The following is a 17,618-nucleotide window of genomic DNA, read 5'->3' as shown; positions in this document are numbered from 1 at the left end:
ATGGGGGTGAAGCCCAATTTGTGCAATGTTCCCATCTGGCAAATGACATCTAAGGACCTCTCCGTAATATGAGGCAGTGATTCCTAGGGAGCAAATAGTGTTCAAATAGTCACTTAGCAGACTGGTGATGGGGCAGATATAAGTTTATAAGCCTAGGCAGACATGAAAGTGTTATTGCTCCCACAGGAGACAGCTGGTGCCTGCTGGATAAGCGTAGGAACAGTTTTGCAGTTCAGACTACAGTGTCATCCAGCCCTGAGCTCTGCTTTGACTTTTTCCTTCCCACATGTGATTTCCAACAGCCCACTGCCAAGCTGACATTTCTTCTCACTGCTGCTCATGGATGGCTTCCTTGCTGTTTGGAAACTCCAACGGGGCGTTGTGACTGAGCCATGTCAGAGGGATTAACAGGTTTGTACACACAGTGGGCTGGGGCATCCAAGAAATACTGATGACATCTCACATGTTAAGGCAGAAGAGATAATGGATTTGGTAGGCTGAGGAGCAACCAAAACAGGTTTCAGCCCATGAGACTTGAGGAGGAATGGGGCCAGTCAAGAGTTTGAGTTTGGTGCATGGTATTACTGTGATACGTGAAGGGGAGGCAAAGAAAGATGAATAGATGAATAGCCATGAGAAAAGAGAGCCATTAGATTAGGGGGAGAATCCAAGGAAGAAGAAGGAAGAAAAACCACAAAATAATATCTTCCTCACCAAAGACGACTGCTATGAGCTTTGCTCTTCCTTCTTACCACACCCCACCTCAGGAAAGAAATTACATTTGACTTTCATGCTTTCTTCACTAGTTTCCCCATAAGGAAGAACAGCCTGTTGAGTTTGCACATTCGGAGAGCAGAGCAAATCTCTTTCCTAACTCCATTAGGAGATTCTTATCACTCTTCCCAATCTTTCTAATGGAACAGTTCTTATACAAATCTTATATTTACTGCAGGTCTTCCCTACAAGTCCAGCAGCACAAGTATCCACTGTCTCACCATTTATCCCCCCAAGTGGATAATATGACTGTTTAAGACTGAATTTAAGTCACTGTGCTGCTAATCCAGGAGGACAGTCTGAGTACCCAAATCTGCCAAAAGCTGTGGAGTTTGCTTTGGTTTCCATTTGCCCACTGTAAAATGGAAAATAGGAGCACCTCTTTCTTCCTTTATTCAATGGGACCATTGTACATGGGTAGGTCCAGAGATGTGATCACTCCTCCTCCAGCTTTGAACCTGTGGAACAGAAAGCAGAAATGTCAAAATAGCTGTCTGAGGGTAGCCATGAAAATAGCCTGGCCAAATGTTTCCTCTCAGTGGGAGGAAACCTGAAAGAGCAGTCCAGGATTGGTCCATCTTATCTAGTTAGGCTGTAACCTCTTGGAGGAAGGTACTGGCTACCAGTTAGGGTTTTACCTGTGAGGGAATTATGATGTCAGTTTTCTGTCTTGTCAATCTTAACGTTTCCTTCCTCTTCATTCCCCAAGAGCGCTGCAGATTTCAAAATAATTCCTTGGCAGCTTCTTTTGTTAGTTTTTTTCTTTGTTTTGTTTTTTTTCTTTGTTGTCAAGAATGTCTAAAGATTCATCTGGAGGTGTATATGCAACATGAAATTTCTCACAGTTTGGGCTGCCTTATGTCTGTGTTTTTAGCAAGGTCAGCTCTGAGAAAGGATTTGTCTTCTCTTGTATGCAAGCTTTATCATTTTGCCATTTGTCTGTGCTGTTCGCCAAGTTTCACTGAAAAAGTCAAGCTCCCTTCCACTCCTTGCAAATCAGGGCAGCAGCCACGGCACTGCACTGTGCCTGCATGAAATGCGTGTGTGTCTGTGGGGAAGGGAAGCAGAAGCCATCCCTTTATGGCTTGTGTTTGATCTAGCCCTACTCTACCTTGGACACTAGCTCTTCCTTGAGCAGGGTCTTGGATCAGGCAGTATCCAAGAGTCCCTTCTGACCTAGGTTGTTCCCTGATCCTGTCTCAGTGAGACAGGCTGTACACAGACAGAATACCAGATACCCTCATTTGCTCTGCCATACTGTCTTATGGGGGAAATCTAGACCTTTCAAAAGTCAGTGACCATATTTTAGCTCTTAACTTCAGTCAGTCTAACAAAATGAATAGATCACATAGGAGAGAACATCTGTTACTGAAGAAGTGAATCAAGACCACTTATTTATATATTTCACTTCAAGCAACCAGTTTGAAAATCTCAGCATCCTTGAATACCAGTGTTGTCTGTTGACACAGCTCCTGCTCTCTTGCCATTGTCTCTCAACATTCTTTCAGCCTGATACACCACAACAGCGCAGCTGAAAGCATCACTGGCAGCATTATATGAAGCTTGTCAGCTCACCTCTTTCTTCCCATACAGTCATAGCCCAGGTAACCACTGTGTAGGGATTGATGATGCTGTCTGCTAAAAAACTGTTGCTTGAGAACAGGGAGGTAGATTCCCAAAGAATGCAGCTTCTGCTTTAGGCTTCCTTATTTAAATATATGCATGGACTGGAGGTAATTTTGATCCAAATCCAAAAATCAACATGCATCCAAAAGATGTGTTTGGGCCCTTGGATCTCCTTTTTAAGCCATTTGGATCGAAATTCCTCCAAGTTTCACAGCTGTCTAGATTTATGCAGTGAATAGTGATGGAGCAGGTGTGGTAAGAGTCCAAGACACTAAAAAGTATGGAGGCAGAATTATAGTTCCAAGTAGGATGTTTTCCATGGTTTAGTGTGGGACCCTTTCAGGGGTAATAAAGTTCAGATTTGTGTGCTCAAGGAGAGTCACATCTGGCTGATACTGCCAGCAATGGCCTCCTTCCTGCATCTGTACCCTGTGCAGCAAACGTCTATGGTAAGAGAGTGTGTTCTCCAACTGGAAAACTACTGACAAACCTCTTGTATCAAGAAGAGAGCACTGGCTTGGACACAGAAGGTGAGGGAAACAGAAAGAGAAGGTGATTTCAATTTTGCAATAAAAGTAGTAATAATTATGATAAAAAACCCAATTATTTTTCTTTTAAAAATTGATTTAAAAGCACTGGAAGAAGTTTTTCTGTCTACTCCTTGACATTTCCCTGTTCCTCCAGGAATTCCTATTTAGCCTAATTAGGCTCTGTTTCTCCTTCATTTGGGTTCCATAACTCATTAGCTTCCAGCTGGGCAACTCATGATTCTAGGATGTCTAATTACCTTCTTCTAGCAGATATCATGATTGCCTCTGGTCAAAAAATGCTGATCCAGTCCCCTCAGCTGATCTGATCTCAAAATGAGTTGCATCATTAGCCCCTTCTAATTTCATCCATTCTTTCTACTTATGCCCCTTGGCCAAGATCAACATCTCATGTGACCTGACGTGGCAGAGGACCAAGAATATAACACAGTTGGTATTTTAAAGGAGAGCACCGACTAACTCTATTGGTCTGCATTATTTTGAAAATACCAAGAAGTTTAGTTTGAGGTTACTGAGGCCCATGGACGAATATCTTCATCTCTTTCAGCTAACCACAGAGGCTAGCTCTTTTTCTCTTCTTTTCAAGGGTGACATTAAATCCATTTTAGTCAGGTATGATACTCTAATTCAATTTTGACTCTTTTCTGGGACTGTATCCAAAATTAATTTTTCACAGTCACATTCAAGTTTAGCTCAGTCAAATTCAAAGCAAAGTTTATAATAGTCTTTGAAATTTGGATAACTACATCAATGTACATCCAGACTTTAGTAAGAGGCTCATTCCATTCTTTTTGTGCTTCAGTTTATTCAGATTTAATTGACTAATATTCTCTAAAGACAAAAATTCTTCTGTTGCAAGAACTGGCTCTTATTTATCCACAAAGATTGTAATTTTTGTCTATAATAAATGCCCCAATCACAAGACATCTGCTGGAGCAGGGAAGAATTGCACAGTTCGACTTGTTAAGACAGATCAGGATTGAAGTGTTTTGTCAATTTATTAATGACAGGTACTTAAATGCCAGTTGGAAAAATGAGTGTTCGGGATATAATGACAGCAATAAACCAACCGATAAACCGTAAGACCAAACTCTTCCTTCCACCTTATGACTTTGAACACCTGCACATTTCTAAACATCTTTTTACAACTAGTCCAAAACTTCTAATCCCACCGATATACATACACAGAATTAATTTTCCAAAGGTGGGCTGTCTGGGTACCTCCACACTCAACTATTAGAGAGCTAGAGATTGTCAGTAGCTGGGACTACATGACTGAGATATCTACAACATGATCTCTCATATTTGTTCTAAATGGCATTAAATTGTGTTCTCTCTTTCCAGTAGCCTCTTCCTGTCTTGCTTTTCCAAGCTTTATATAATAATTTCACTTGGGCTGCAGAGAATTTTGAAAACATTCCATTGAATCGTTTTCTTATTTCTCATTGCTGTAGACTATTGTTTCCAGAATAAAGGCTGCAGCTAAAGTATCATTTTCTTATGTGAAAAAAAGAGATTTATCCTCTCCCTAGAACAAAAGTGTCTGCCTATTATCTGTCATGAATAAAGGCTTCTTTATTTGATTATATCCTCACTAATTACAGAAAAGTTCTGTGCTTATATTCTGCCACTCATCATGCTCTGGTGATTCAGACACCTGGAGGTGATGGAGATTGTGCTTCAGCTGTAATTGAGACATTGCTCAGCAGTTGGTCACTCTGAGTACGGGGCTGTGACCATCACCCTAAAATTCCTGCTCTGATCAAGGTGCTTAGGGATACAAGAGGCTGAGGAAGTGGCTTGGGTTGCCATTACCAGAGTAGCATCAGTACTTCAGGCAGAGCTCTGTATTTCTGTGGCAATGATATCTGGAGCGAGCCGGGGACGCGGCAGTGAATTCATGCTTGCGGTGCCACCGCAAGCTCATCGAATCTGCTTTTCAGGTGTGGAAGTTGATATCTGGAAAGGTGACTTATTTAAGACCACACAAACTAGGTCAAAGGGATTAGACTCTGGAAAATATGTTCTATGACTTTTTTCCTGATTCTGAGTTTCCAAACTGGGATACATTAAACAGATGATGTTGAAATTAAAGTAGTAAGGCTGATCTTAAGTTTCAAGAATTTCCACCCTAAGGACTGTATATTGGCTTCATTTTCTTGTTACTTCACCAAATATTTTGATATCCAATTGTGAATTTGAGTTTCCCCTTGAGTTGTTACATTTCCCCAGGAAGTGACAATTTTTCATCTGTCATTAAAAAGTGTGTCATAAAGACCCTGGCCATGGCATAGAAAGCTGATGCCTTTATGAAGATAAAATATTTTGCTTTTGGAGCAACTGCATTATCAAAGATAAGGGGTTTTTTCCTTCATAACTCTTTGATGGAACATTATTTCTCTTATGCCTACTTATTATAATCTATTATTTGGTGGTTTTTACTTTTAGTGGAGAGAGTTAACTCCTTGTCTTAGGCATGCTGACCACTTTAAGTTCACGTGTTTGTCAGGTGTGCAATTTATAAAGTCCTTTTGCTGACATAAATGCAATGTGGTGAAATAAGTGAAATGACAGATTTTGCTGTTAAAAGGATCAGCTGATGTAACACATTTTACTATTTCAAAAGAATAACAACTTCATAAGAGTAAATAATATCTTTCCAAGAAGTTACTGCTGCCTCTTTAGGTGTAGGTGGATGTGCTCCCTTCCCCTTACACTCCAAAAACTGGGTTAGCTGATATTTTGCCCTGATGTGCCAACAATAGCATAATAAGATAGATTAATCCAAAGCAGTCACAATTAATTCCTAACCAGTTTTAATTTAATTTTCCTTTTTACATAAACCCAATTTACCTCTGTGGAGGTGTGACACGTCTGATTACACACAGAGATGCTGAGAGCAGCCATGCTTGGAGAGGGAGGGGGAGGGAGAGAGAGAGACAAGAGTGAGCTCTGTGTGCGATGTGATAAGAGATCAAAGCTAACAGAGCTCCTCAATATTTCTATTAGCAATAATTCAAAGGAACCTGCATTTCAAATGTACCTCTGTAACTGCTTTAATTGCAGAGATAATGACTCTGAAGCCTGGTAAAGAAAAAGAGTCAGGGGTCAGCTCTCTAAGCAGCAGAAATTATGGAAATTAGAAAGTCTAGTTAAGGTAAATAATCCTTGTAGCCTCCTGCTTCCTCCTGGCTTTAGAGTACTTGGTTTTCAGCTCATGGGAGAGTAGATGAGCAGTGGATGGTGATGGGCATTGGGCCTCTTGCAGGAATCAGAGGCAGATTTTAAAATTATCTTTAAGCTCTACAATGGGCTTTCTGTTTTGCCTCCATTTCATGACCTTCTATACCAGCTCCAAGAACAAACTTTCAAAGCTTTTTCAAATTTTCCTTTCCCTTAGTAGGGTAGGCTTGGTTGAGTATGTGCGTGAGTTGATGTGTGTGTGTGCATCCCTGTGAGAGCCCATGGCTTTGTAGTGAATTCTAATTCTTTAAAAGCTTATGGGCCACACTCTCAAAGCACAGTCTGTTTAAATCATTCCATTCAACTGGAATTATATATTCCAGAAATTTGAGAAGTTTAGCAGCAATGGTGGCTTTAAGTATTTTAACATACTTGAAGACAAAACCTTTCACTGTGACTAGGTTTGGCCCATGTGAATTTTAAGCAAGTAGTAAAGGTTAAATCATAGGGGCTGCTGCTTGGCTGTTGTGACACTCCAAGGTAAAGGTTAGAAGGCAGGAGACTGACAGGGATTTTAACTGTCCAACACACATGGGCAGCCCAAGGGCTTGGTGTGGTGAGACACATACTGCCAAAAGGAGAAAAGGCTTGTGCAGGAAAATAATCATAAAAGTGACACCCAGTAGGGATATAAGCATCAGAGATCAAGTGGAAAGGTTCATCAGTGCCAGTATCGTTCTAGGTGTTGGAATGCAAAGACATCTTTCAGATACTGAAGACTTTTGATTCAAAAATCAGACTTTGCAGCCCAGAGCTGTGCCTGGTTGCCCATCCAGATGAGCCTGTGTCACACTGCAGCCTGGTTCTCACCTGCACTGAATGGCTTTGACCTTCCACGTCTCAGGAATCCAAACACATTTCCTGACAAGTGTCTAGGAGCTCATATGAAAGGGGGTATGCCAGCTTAAATGTCAGGGAGAGGGGAGGGCTCACTGTGTGTTACAGCTTTTCCCTGTGTCTCATGATCTCTATCTGGGAAGACAGGAGCAGCCACAGATCTTCTCTAACACAGAGCAGAGCCTCAGGAAAACCTTCAGTAGTTTTACAGATACAGGGCACAGGAAATCATTTTGAAGCCATCATTGCCAAATCCTTTCCATCTTTTTTCCATATTCCACAACAACAGAAAGGGAGAGCCCTGTCCTCTAAGAAGTACATGATTCCCATTGACATCAGTGGGAATAAGGCACTTAAATACCTTGGGGAATCAGGCAGTGAGACTCTCATTGCTGGAATGCATCTGTGTGAAATAGTCACCACAAAAGTGTGCTTTTATTTGGCAAGGTCATTTCTGACACCCACTACCAAAGCTTGCTCAAGCAGGGTTACTCAGCACTTGTCAGGCTTGTGAGCTCCATGCAGACAGTGTGAATGAAATTCTCATCCCGTTAAACTCCACGTTTAAAAACCACAGGTTTTTAAAAGTCACTACCACCAGTCCAAAGTACAATGCTGTGAAAGGTGACAGGCACCAATCCAGAAAACCTGCAAGAGCTAATGTGGTCAGACCATGTAGTTCCACACTCAGGGCCACAGGAAGTGATTTGCTGGCTTTGAATTCGATAATTTCTGAATCCAGAAGCTCCAGGTGGTACTGGAGCTGAACCAGAACAGGTTGCCCAGAGAGGTGGATGGATATCCCATCCTGGAAACATTCAAGGTCAGGTTGGACAGGGCTCTGAGAAACCTGATCTAGTTGAAGATATCCCTGGTCATTGCAGGGGCATTGGACTAAGTGGCCTTTAAAGGTCCCTTTTAACCCAAACTTTTCTATAATTCTATGATTTTATTATTGTTTTTCTCCTGTGTTATTTATCTCTAAGCAGTAACCAGGACTAGATGAAGTTAAGAATCAAGCTTTTGGTATGTTTGGCAAAGACTGAAAGCTACAGCTGTTTCTCATTTGTTCTCTTTCCAGGTACTTTGTCAAAATTTCTAGCTGTCTTAGAGATGATTGCACTGATCCTCAACTTTCTCCATCCAGATTCCTATAAATGCAGAGTTCAGACTGGCTGGAGAAATCTTCGTCTCATTCATTTGATTTTGTCTGCTCACAATCTAGCTTAGATCAATTTTATTAATAATACAACTAAAATTTTTTCAGTGCTTTCCAGGTGGACTGTGGAGGTTAAAGTATTAATTTTCCTATTTTCTCACACATTTCACATTTTCAGAAACTAGGAAAAACCTACCTTAATTGTTTCTGTGACAAGCACTCTATGTTTCTGTCTACCTTAATATGTTTCTGTGACAAGACTGTTCATTCAGTTCCACCCTTTAAATGTGTTCTGAAAAGCTGAAGATTGTGACATATTTAATGTAGCTTTTCCTTGAAGTGAGGAATACGCATATTTTTTAAAGCCCACATGCAAAAAGAATGCCAGAAGTTTTATTACATTTGGATTTTGCTTCACATTTGCTATTTCTATTGCTGTCTCTCTGTTCAGGGACTAGGTTATTCCATACAGTTTCTGTGTCAGTAATGTCTATCTGCCACGCTTGACTGGCAAGTACCACTCTTCTCTCTTAGCGCCTTGCATTCTTCATTTTATACTCCACCTTATGCACCTCTTCAGCAAAGGAGAAGTGGGTCATCCTGAGAAAAACAGAAAAGCAGTGACAAAATCAGAGAAATTAAATATAGAGATCTCTACCTCATTCGACCTTTTTCTGGGCCATTCTGCAGAGCCTTGCAGAAGTAGAAAAGAATCTTTTTCGTCGCTGACGATGATGATCTGTAATCAAATGGGGATTTACCTGGCTTAGGTACCTGAATTTGCAGTCAGGACCCAGCGCTTTGGTTCCAGAAGCCTTCTTCATGTTATCTTTCAGGATCCTTGCTGACTTCATTAAAGGTTTAGAAATTCATTTGAACAGTGGAAATCGTCACCAGAAAGCAAACAGCTTTGTTCAGTATTGTGTTATTATGACATTCTCTCCTTCTCCTTTCACATAGAAGGCCAGGTTTTCTCCTGGATACCTTCCTAAGGCATATCTATTTTAACCAAGTTCAGCTTTCCTAAATTCTACCAGAAATCCTTCCACCATGAACATATCCAGGCACAAAATGACTTCTCAGCTTATTAATCCAAAGTTTGGCTTTTCTTAATTCTGTGGCAAAACTCTGCAGTTGCATTCATGAGGAAATCCCAAGGGCTTGCTCAGTTCTGTTTAGACCAGTTGTTAAGTTTATGGCTCCAATCAATAGCATATGGCATTTAGTAGAATGGAGATAAATGTGAAGTATATACACAGCATTTGCATCCAGAATTCTGAATGAGAAAGAACAAACTTTAAAGTAATTATTTGCACTTCACCAGGCTTGACTCCATGCTTCTCTAACGAGCTTTTTGAAAAGTTTGGAGAAAAAGTATTTGCGTTTGCCCCATGCCACATAATGGGTAGAAGAAGAACAAAGGGCAGATATTTACTGAGTATATGAGTTTACTTAGTAGCAAGACCATCATGAATCTCGGGCTCAGAGGCTGACCTCCTGTGAAGGTAACCAAACGTGATTGGATGCTTTTAATTATAATAATTATTTCTCCATTAGGTATAGGGACTCTGCTGCCTTCAGCACTACACAGTAAGGCAGCAAGGTGACCCTTGGCTCAAAGAGCTGTCTAAGATGTTAAAAAAGTGACTGCAACACACATAATAGAGAGCACAAGATCAAATCCAGGCTGTTGCAGCTGTGTGACCAGACATAAACACAGGAACTCCACTCATTTTGCTGGTATTGTCCAGTGCTGCACGGACAGGCTGCCTCTGTCCCCAGCTACTGAAAGTCTAGAGTGTGGAGAAGTGTCAGCAATCCTCAGCACTGCTCAGCTCACTTATTATTGCTGGTGTACACAAAGTTCTAAGAAACTTCAAAGAGAACATGAGATGTGGTGCTTGCACATTGCAATACGCTCGGTCATCATCTTTCCCAATCTCCATGCATTTTTACTCCACAGCAGCTGCATTATAAGATTTACCACTGGTACTACTTCCATTTCAGGTTGCTCCCACCGACCTAAGACGGGACATAGCAGCTGACTCTAATTTTCTACAGCCTACAGCCTTAAAGGTTTGTGACTGTCCTATGGAAGGAGCAGGATGTTCCTAGATGAGACAATTCTAGTAGAGGTATAAGAGCAAGGAAAACATCCCTTTGAGAGTAAAAAGGAAAACTTTTCGCTTAAACAGATGATACTTAATGAGTAGAACTCTAAATGCTGCTCCTGAATACAATGTTTTTTGCTCCCTCTGCTGGCTCTGACGCGGCAGCTCAGCAGCACCTCTCTGCCGAAGCAAGCTGCTGGTGGCTCTGGGCACAGGGCTCAGCACAGCTGGTGTTGCAGGGGACGGCTGCAGGAGTAGCTGCTGGAATCATTGACATTGTACCCACCCTCCCCTTCAGGGAGAAATTAAAAAAATGCAACAAACCAACAACCCTGAAAGCACAAATCTGATAACAAAGTCACAAGAAATTATCGCTATAGCATTTTACAATGTTCATCAGGCTTGCAAATCTAATCACTTCTCACTTCAAGGCAAAATTAGTGGAAAAAAAGGGAAGAAATCTTTTAGTTCACACAGAAAATATCGTTGTGTGACGTAAAAACAGACCTTAGAATCTCACGTAAATAAACATACTGCTAAAATAATTTCTTGTTAGAAAAAAAATCCCTCCCCTAGTTGAGAGATTAAATATATTCAGATCTCACCATGGCCATCTCTTCATTGAGCAGTTATAACCCTGATGCAAAATAAAGATTGAGTTAATTACATTCACAGGTGATACAAAACCAGGAATTGTTGCAAATCCCAAGGAGAAAAGAGAAGTAGTGTAGATTGCATTTAATTCCATGTAGCTTCTTGTACTTGCCCCATAACTGTCAAAGCTGAGAAAGAAATAGAGTTTGAAAATAAAACAAAATTAGATTCAGCCTGGGAAAATGCACACAGGGGAAAACTGATCTGAAACTAAATTTTTTTTTGAGGAAAGGGAAATACTTGAAGAGCTGACTGGTGAGAGATGGATGGTGGGAATGAATAAATGAGTTATGAGTCTGCACTGCAACGCACTGAAGAGAAAAGCCAATGTGATTATGAGTTTCTTCCACCTGAGGTTATGCAATCATGCAGGAAAGATTAAAAGATCTAATTTGGCCAAAATCAGGCTGTTGCTTTTGATGGGGTTCATTTTGTCCCTAATGCATGCCCCAGCATAGTTTGGGTATACTGTGGAGAAAGCAGCGTCCAGCAAACATGGCTAATTTTCCTGATCCTCTAGATCACAAAACTCAAAGCTTCAGGTGTCACAGTCAGCAAACATGTACCTTGTAGAGGAGACAGTGGGGAAGAACTGGGAATGGACTGCAGACAGCTGGTGACAGGGTTTTCCCAGGGATCCTGTTGTGGCACTACAAGACCAAAAAATGAATGTGGACCAGGCTCTCAGATCCAGAATGAGAGGGAAATTTGAATTGAATAAGAGGTGTAGGTTTAATATCTATGGCTAGTGTATCTCTAACCAAAAAATTACCAGCTAAAAAGTGAGGGAGAGCTGGATCCACAAGGGGTGTGTCTTTAAAGAAATGACAGGTAAGTGAGTAGAGGATTTGAAGGACAATTTGTATGTTGAAAATGTTCTAGTAATGAGCTCTAATAGACTGCTGAATAATCCCAGAGGAAACAATAGAAACACTTCATACATAAAAAAGGCCAAGTCAAAGTACTAATGAACAGAAAATAAAGGACAGTCCTGCAATGGCTGCAGAGAGATGACAAGACGAGCTGATATGATCTCTAACTCACATTATTCTATATCAAAATATCACTGAGCTCTCAGGAACAGGAGTGAAGCCAAATTTAGCCCTGGTAAAAGCAGATTAATCTGTTTAAAAGACAGGAGATGGTAGATTACGGTGATATGCACTAAGCTCCCGACAAACATTATCAGCCAGTAATTCCTGAACCATACACATGCATTTTAGTTGTTTTCAGTATTGATGGAGAAATTCAGAACGCAAGATGCCACTCAGCAGGTGTAAAATGTGTTATATCTCTTGATAAGCTAATTCAGCAGTTAATTATCCTGATTCTTTAAAACACGCACTTTGCTTCCAGTTTGATATTTTACTCCTGTTTTCTAACGATTGGGTTTTGTCATGCCTTTGCTAAAGAGCCTTCAAACACTTTCCTCCCTGCATAGGCATTGCAGCCTGCAAACTAATCTCCATGAAGTCAAATTAAGGCATTCAATCCCCAAGAGAGACGTGATTTAAAACTCATCCCTCCTGTTGTTTTCTCCTATTGGCTAATTTAAGTAGCTCTCTTCTCAGCATGCTGGCTCTAGTGAATTCTGTTCCTTAGCACCCAACCCTCCAAAGTGTCATTAAATCAGGAATGAAGGGTTTGAAAGCCAGGCACTGCAATGTTCAGTGTTAGCAATGGAAATACTTTCGTGGATCTGTGCCCCAGGCTTTGCAACCCTAAAAAAAGAAAACCCTAACTAGACATACCTATCCTATGGATCTTGACATCTCCACACCAATATTTCAGGAGTGTTGTATTACCTCTGACACTCCTTTCCTCTAAATCTGAGATCTTGCATTATGGAATATCCCATTGCAAGTTGCATATGGAATATCTCGTTGCATAGAGATATTGTATTTAATGCCACTCTTAAGAGCTAGTCTAATAGATTACTAGATAGTGACCCATAGACAGGAGCTAATGAATTATGAAGAGAAGAGGGTGAAGTAAATTCGGACACGTTATGAATGGATGCAGTGACATCAGGTTCATAGAAAGCCAGTTTTAAATCAGTGATAGGTTGGGCCTCTGCTTATTTTGTGGGTCATAGTGAAGAACTGCTGTTTTGGGAATCACCACACTATGTAGAAAGATACCAAAAATTGGCAGGGCCTGCCATGGATCTATCAGGTAGGGAAAGAGTGTGTCATTAACTGAAGTAATAACCTATTCAACTGGAAATACCTTAAGAGAATTATTTGACTGAAATCTACCAGGAGAACTAGTTCCTTCATGGCTCTGCAGATGAATGAGGCAGCTGGAAAACCTCAGCAGTAAAAGCAAAGAATCAGGAATCCATGCTGGGATATACAAGGTCAAGTGCTTCACAAGCAGACCAGTAAGCTTTGGGTGAGAGACAAAAAGGAAAAATGCAGGATTTTATAGGTGAAGTTTTGATTAACTGTGGGACTAACCAAGCTCAAAAGAAGCCAGTCTGGAGGCAGTTCAGAGGCACCATGGTTGGGAGACTTAGCCAGCTGGTCATATTGATAGAGAGCTGCAGGGAGTGATTCAGCCCAGCTTAGGTCTGATTCACCCTCTAGAAGTGCCAAGCTTTTGATTTAGATCTTAGGTAAGACTGACTCACGCCCTGAAGGTGCCTTTCTCCAAAAGCTGGAGAGGACCCACAGAACAGAAGGGGCTAAAAGACAGCTGGAAGAACCAGGTCTACCCACAACTGATTTTCATTGCAACCTGTCCCAAATAGCTGAGCCTGAGGACAAATTTCCTGCATGATGGGAGTCTGGGAAAGCATTTGTGCAGGTACAGAGTCAGAGAATGTGGTCCTTTCCTGTGAGACAAAGTCATGACAAGGGAAGCTCCAGAGCAGTTATATCCCAACAGAGGGAAGCACATTATGGCAGTTTGCAGGTACCTAAACACACCAGCCTGATGAGATTCCCACTATGAGCAAATTACAAGGATTGCATGAGCGCCAAAATCATCATGTACATTTGGCAATTTTATAGCTATTACTAAGCATGTGTGTTTCAGCTGACTCTGGAGGCAACCTAGAACAGGTCATACCTTTCTAAACCAAGACCAATAATAGGTATTTATTTTTTATTTAAGGAAGAACTATTTAATTGTTTTTAACTATTTAAGAGATCAGTATTTTTGCCTTTACCTATCTTTCTCTCTTGATTCTATGTGGTTTTGAAAGCTATGGGGTGAAACATACACTGCAGGATGTGGAAAGTGGATCTTCCTACTTGGTCCTGTCCTTACTATAGTGGTGATTAGTTATTTCTTAATGCTATGGTGAAACTGGTTTTATTACTGTTTATGAGGTGCCACAAGGCTCTTGGGTGGACAGGACAATGACCTTGTAAAAATTTGTGTTTGGATGGTGTGCAAACTATACAATTGACAGTCAAGTCCAGGGATTAAATATTGCCTTTTACCTGCTCCGTGAAGAGAGGTACTACACAAAAATTATTTCCCAATTATTTCTGCAGATAAAACTCATTATGACTTTCTCAATTCCTAATCAATACTTTAAAGGCCTTCTGTTTTATAGAATATCTCATCAATATTTTATTTTTTTTAATAATTTATCCTTTATTACAGAACCAGATGAAGCCTGCGGCACACTTGTCCTCAGGAAACCAGAACAAGGAGGAGAAGGGGCCCAGAATCTGTATCACCTGGGACCGAAGACTCGCATTTTCCTCTCTCCAGTCCTTATGTCAGCTAAGTCTTGGGTTCAGCCACAGGAACTAACCATATCCAGTGGTCCTGCAGTTACACTGTCACCTTGGGATGGCAGGCTTGTGGAGAGGAGATTGTTCTGCTCTCCTTAGTACTGATTCCTAACTGTGGGAAATGCCATCTGTTCCTGCTGAATGGCTCACATCTCTCAGGAGACCTTAACGTAATTTGCCAGGTTTCCCTGGGTGCTCTCTGGACTTGGGGGAAAGGAGTAAAGTGTTGTGATGAATGTGATCCATCACATTCTTTTCTCTGAAGCTGGGAAGCAGAGTCATCTCAGCTGAAGGGTCTTGGGTGCATGATTTTTTAAAATTGCCCCTTGCCCTTTCCCTCATGTATTTATAAACATGTATGATCCCAATCAAGAAAAGGGTTTTTTTTGTATTTGAGGTGTAGGTCTGAACTGAGGAGCAGGTGAAACTGGTGAAGTAGAATAAACAAAGTAAACAAAGACAATAGACAATAGAGCAGCAAAAGAGAGCTGGAAATAGAAATTGCAGAAGACAACAAAAAATCAGCCCAACTAGACAGGTTGCTAGATGTAAGATGTTGAGAGAAATATGTTCAAACAGTTCAGTATCACAGGGAAATCAGATTGAATACAAGAATAGTAGAACATGAAAGAAATTGTATAGAATATAATGGCAACAGATATAAAGAAGGGGAAAAAGCGAGGGGAAGGAAAAGAAAGACCGGAAGTAACTGAGAAAGAATGAGTTCATCACTTTTGATTGTTTTGCAGTGCAGAACAACTAATACTGGTTCCTTGTAAAACAGGCAAATAGGCAGACAAAAGGGTAAGATTGGACTGACAATTTTCTTCCCTCCCAGGCTCAGATTTATCCCACTGGTAGTTAGATGCCTGACTGTGCTCTCTAAAGCTTGGAATATTATTGCCTTAAAATCACTCTGTAATCGATGACTAGCAAGACAGTACTTCCAGGAGGGAATTCAGACTATTCACCTCTTGCTTTTGGCTGGAAGGACTCCAGGGTGATCACAAGCCGGGTCTCAGCCCTGCGCCTACCCCTCAAGTAATCTTCCTTACTACCCCACAAGCCTTAACCTCTGCGTTCCTCAGCTTATTTATGTATAGAGACCTAATCTGCACACTCACAGCCATTTCTCATCCTCAGAGCAAAGGCTGCTGCAGAGTCCTTTGCCAGGGCACAGTGGAGCTGTGCATGCTGCCGCTGTGTCTGGTGAACTTTTTTGTGAAGCAATGTAACTATTCAGTAGGTGGATCTCTGATACATGTCAGACACAACCTGTAGTGGTGCATCCCACGCACTACACCATGATCTCAGAAGTGTTCCTTAGACCTCAGCCTTGAACAACAGTACCTGGGCTAAGCTCCTTTGAGCTTATCAGAAACCGTGTCTGTTCCCAGGAACTAATGCTGTCTAATGAGCTCTTGTTTTTTAACAAACAGCTTTGGGAACTTATTTTTCTTACCTGAGTAACAACACAAGTGGAACAATAATTTTAAACTTTCAAAGAAAGTTACTGGCCTGAGTTGTGACCAGGATGGACAATTGTTACGGCTAAAGCCAATTCTATTGCAAACCTATAAAAACCACTCCTAAGTGAGACCCTTGGAGCTCTCCTGGATGGCAGTGGGCTGCAACCAGCAATCTACACCTGAGTGGGGCCTATCTGAGCCAGTGAACTCTCAAGTCTTCTGTACTTGAGGACCAAACACTGATGACAGAGCCTGGCCTGACACCCCAACTCCTCAAGGTTCAAGCCTTCTCCTGTTGAGATGCTGAGAAGATGCAAAGGCGTCCAGTGTAAGTACTTCACTGAACTTGAGGGGAATTTTTTTTACACATATATACCTTGTACACATTCCTTTAGGTTTGTGTGCATGGGAGTGTGAATATGCTATAGCAAATGTAGTGTGAATGTTGCTCTCTTGGATTCTTAAGTACGTAAGATTAGTAAGTTACACCTATAAGTGAGTTGCTGTTATGCTTATAGTAAATTCTATAGAATCTTTTGTTGAATTGTTTAAATGAAGCTATTGATTAAGTGCTCTTAAGTTTAAGTGCTGTTGAAATCTTTTGGACTAAACAGCTGGTCAAGTCTGGGGCTAAGTTTGGTCATGGGATCCACTACGAACCTTGTGACTCAATGGGAGGGTCTCCCTTATTCTTTTTTATACTTACCCTTTCCCATCCTTACCCTTTTTCCATCCCCAACCTTCATATACAACATTATTTGTTGATTTTCCTTCTAGATTGATTGATTTTACATGTTAGTCCAATTTTTCTCTGTGTGCTCTAACAAACTAGTAAGTAGTCAGATGAACCTTGACAATGAACTTTGTTGTGCTTTAACTTTCATATTAAACCTGCTTTTGCTGATACCTTTGCTGGTGATTCTCTGAGCAACCTAAAACACTAATTCATGACACAATCTAGGAGACTCTCCAATTAGAACAACTCAAGGCTTCTCTAGAGCCAGAGAAGGCCATGTACACCCAACTCTGCTGTGGCAAGAGAGCTGTAATTTGAGCTAGGAGAAAGCAAGTCAGTCCCCTGTGCTTTCTGAACTTGTTCAGGATTTAAGCACTTTTCCATCTGTGAAAAAATGTAGCTGCCACCAATGCCACAAAGTTCGGGTATTGCACATCTTACATGTTTCCCCTTCAACAGCTCCATCCCTTTCAACAAAACGCTTCATTAGAGTCACTGAGCTTAGTGGAGCAGCAGAGTTATTCTTTCACTTGTCCTTTCCCTATCCACGGCCTGAGCCTCAGAGCGTTTTCAGTCACAACACATGAGACCAGTCAGATGCTGACATGGTGTGACAAGCTGTGCTTCTGTGGCATCTCCTTTGTTTAAAATCCTGTCGATTACATTTTCTTCTAAAACACAGGATGATTTCCAACTTTACACCCACAGAATG

The sequence above is a fragment of the Corvus moneduloides genome, chromosome 4 (assembly GCF_009650955.1).
Source record: "Corvus moneduloides isolate bCorMon1 chromosome 4, bCorMon1.pri, whole genome shotgun sequence".
Taxonomy (NCBI): domain Eukaryota; kingdom Metazoa; phylum Chordata; class Aves; order Passeriformes; family Corvidae; genus Corvus; species Corvus moneduloides.
The sequence above is the reverse complement of the archived record's forward strand: the minus strand, read 5'-3'. Positions refer to the sequence as shown.